Source organism: Cydia splendana, unplaced genomic scaffold (assembly GCF_910591565.1).
Source record: "Cydia splendana unplaced genomic scaffold, ilCydSple1.2 scaffold_45_ctg1, whole genome shotgun sequence".
Lineage (NCBI taxonomy): Eukaryota > Metazoa > Arthropoda > Insecta > Lepidoptera > Tortricidae > Cydia > Cydia splendana.
The window spans coordinates 200,986-204,546 of record NW_026946888.1 but is presented as its reverse complement, the minus strand read 5'-3'; the positions used below and the strand labels follow the sequence as shown (position 1 = coordinate 204,546).

Here is a 3,561-nt window from a genome sequence, read left to right as displayed (position 1 = left end):
TCGTAATACATTGCGTCTTTGAATAACCTTTAAAGTGTATTAAAAATCAAACTACACGTTATTTTCAAAAGTCGCTGAACAAATGTTGGTCAGTATGAGGAGTACAGCATACAGTCACGGACTAGTCTACTAGGACGAGCAATCGCCATATTGAGTAGCGTACCCCGGAAGAAAACATTATTTTTGTATTAAACTTAGATGGCGTTTGTCATTCAGCGGGCTGTAGGTTGTGTAGTGTATTCCGCAAGAGGTCGCTGCCACTAGAAGAGTTGTAGACGTTGTAGTTGTTAGGTGTAGTTGGTGTAGTTCTTAGTTTTTCTTATACGAGCGGATAGATGGCGCAATAATTTGTATACTACCGCATCATTTGCGTTTCTATGTGTGAACAGCGCATCTGTACACGTGTCATTGTGTGAGTTAGTTGCTATGCTTTGCAGTAAACATTCGATGTTTTAGATAAAAATGGTCTTCACTTCACAGCAAGATGTGTTATTGTTAATCGTGTAAACACTAGCAGAAGTAGTGACTGCAAATTTTATAGATTTCCAAAAGTAGTGTGGAAACAAGAACAGCGCAATAAATGGATAATTGCCGTAAGGACAAAAAAGTAAGTCACCTAACCTAACCTCTAAAATCATATTACCTTCCTTAAATACGCAATCATTTGATTTATGTTATAATCGTATGAAGTTTTAACGGTGAATTATTTTGTTACAGTCCCGATGGATCTCTATGGCACCCAATTTGCAGTGCTCACTTTATCGGTGGTAGAAAGGCTGATGAACAAGTCAGTCCCAGTTATGTTCCAAGGATATTTCCCCCGCAGTAAAAAACAAAACGGATTGACGAAAATGCGGCAATATCGAGGTTTCAACGTTATATGGAACGAAGAAACGCGAAAAAAATAGAAGCAGTTAATGCTATTAATATAACTAATACAAGTGACTTTGAATTGCTGGAAAACAGTGTCAAGAATATTCTGCTCGTATGTTGAAGAAATAGCAGCTGGTACATCAAATTAGGTTTTTTGGCCAGACAAAAATGTTGTGCAGCAGACAATGCCAGAATGCTTCCGTCCGGAGTATAGTAACACTAGTCATTATTGATTGTACAGAGTTTCCTATAGAAGTACCATCAAGTGTTGATAATCGTGTGTATTGCTACTCACTCTATAAAAAGTGCTTATTAGTATTACTCCAAGAGGCTTCATTTCGTTCAAGTAAGTGGTGAAAGAAAAAGTGTCTCCCAAATAACGGTAGTCAGGATTAGTCGACTACTTAGAAAATGGGGATATTGTATTGGCTGATAAGGGATTTCCGGCAATAAAGAAGGTAATTGATGAAAGTGGAAAAGAAATTGCTATTATTATGCCACATTTTCTCCAGAATAAAGGTGAATTTACAAGGGAAGAGACCGATGCAACTTATAAAATAGCTCGAGTCAGAATTCATGCCGAAAGAATAATGCAGCACTTAAAAATTTATCAGATACTACATAAAATACCTGTAAATTTATTTTATCATATTGATGATATATTACATGTTTGTTGTGTACTGGTAAACCTGCAACCACCTATATTTTCAAACAAATAAAACAACAGTTATTTTTTACAATATTTACATTATTTAAAAAGCTATTAAAACATTTTTAATTTAAATTTGTTTTTATTTCACACAAAACCTGTAAATATTATGTGACTTTTCATGTCTGAAGGACCCTTATTGCACATGGAGCATAAGGAACCACAGACATTGACCGCCACATATTTATAACATGGGCCCGTGGACCTATGAAAATGTGTCAGTCAGGTTAGGGTTTAATATGACCAAGCACTGGACTGATCAACATTTTCATAAGTCTAATGTACAGTCAAGTTCATAAATGTGTGTACATTTTTTCACCATATTACAATGGATAAAGGTAAAGAAATTTATACATATTTATGAACTCGACTGTACATACCATTTGTCATATATTTCTTTATTTCAGTCACATGCATAAACTTACAGCTAAGGATGCCAAAACGCTTATGCGATAGGGACAATACATACATCAGAATCAAACATAGTCTAAAGATTCAAACATTAAAACAAAACAAAAACAATCAAATAAGGTCAGGTTAATATTTAGGTATGCTAGGATTCTAAGATATTAAAATGTTGAGTTCCTTACTTACAGCTAGGTATGTGTATTGCTAATTTTAACAAAGTGTGATACTGCAATATTCGGCTACTTTACTATACTTACATATAAAAAAAAACAGTAATAAACATTTTGAGTTAACAACATTTAAACATATAAATTATTATTTTTAACTAAACTTAATTAATCAGTATGCTTCATGCCTGTATGACAATGATGCTAACTGTACTTATTGAGATCAGTAGTACCTTACCTTTTATTACATATTTTAAAAGTTAATTACCTAACATTGTATTGATTATATTTTTACCTGTAAAACTATGCTTTGGCTGGTTTTTCTCACTCAAAGTTTGGTTTGTTCTTGTAGAATACAAGAGCGGTAGATAATGAGCGAAGTAAAATTCTTCACTTTTTAGAATTGCTGCTTTAATAAAGTCTTCGTCTCTGTCTGCTCTTACTATACAATACAACTACCTTTTGGTGAATATATAAAGAAATCACACATATAATAGTCATACCAGTGTCATACACTTGCACTTGAATTTGGGTATAATATAATATGGTTTGCTTCTTTTTAGTTCTGGTTGATCATTCACAAACTGCAAATATTACACTAATTATATTGTTGTTTATCAAAATCTACAATAGGTTGGTTTTTACAAGATACAGGACTTCTACTAACATTCTGACACATTCATTGCATATGTATAACAACACCGTCTACACTAGTGCACAACCAAGGCTGATCTTTGCTAAAAATCACTCTGACACAAGAAATTCTTAGTCTCCTCGCCGAGTACCACTCTTGACACATTGATTGTTCTATTGTGCCACTACATAATTTAAAAATTTCTTTATCTGCCAACACAACATTAGCTTCATAAAAGTTTTTTAATGTTTTTTCTATAACTAGACTAGCTTCACTTTGGTACACATCAAACTCTTTTCTAAAAATACTAAAGTTTTCAAGACATGTAACACAATCTTCTTTTTGAATATTAATATCAGTGTGTTCTACTAAATTTTGGATAACTTTGCTAACGGAAATTTCAATATCTTCTGTACAATTTATTTCAGCAGCTTCCAGTAAGTACACGTTTTAAGGCACAATCTTCCTTTAAATCTGAGACATCGAACTGAAAAGCTTCACACTTGTGTTTCTTTGATGTAGGATACATTTCGTGGAAGTATCTCCCTTTGGATTACTTTTCGTTCGTAAATTGTGGGACACTTGGCTTGCCCCATTTTTGTTCCTGGCTGGTTTTAGTGGTGGTGATTGATGTAGTAAATTAGTGCTGCAATGTGCTTGCATTTGCCACTTTTTTAATAAACACAATCGCATGTTACACTAGTAACATGACGATTGATATTAAGAATTAAGGCTGCCTTGTACGCAGTCGCCGTCACAGAGGCTTGACG

General features: G+C 33.8%; 1 long non-coding RNA gene across 1 annotated transcript; it reads left to right on the top strand.

Annotated features, from left to right (window-relative positions):
• Nucleotides 1-452: 452 nt before the first annotated feature.
• LOC134805605 (uncharacterized) lies at nt 453-895 on the top strand. Its single transcript, XR_010146332.1, has 2 exons — nt 453-607; nt 718-895. It is a non-coding gene; the product is annotated as an uncharacterized LOC134805605 (long non-coding RNA).
• Nucleotides 896-3,561: the final 2,666 nt, after the last annotated feature.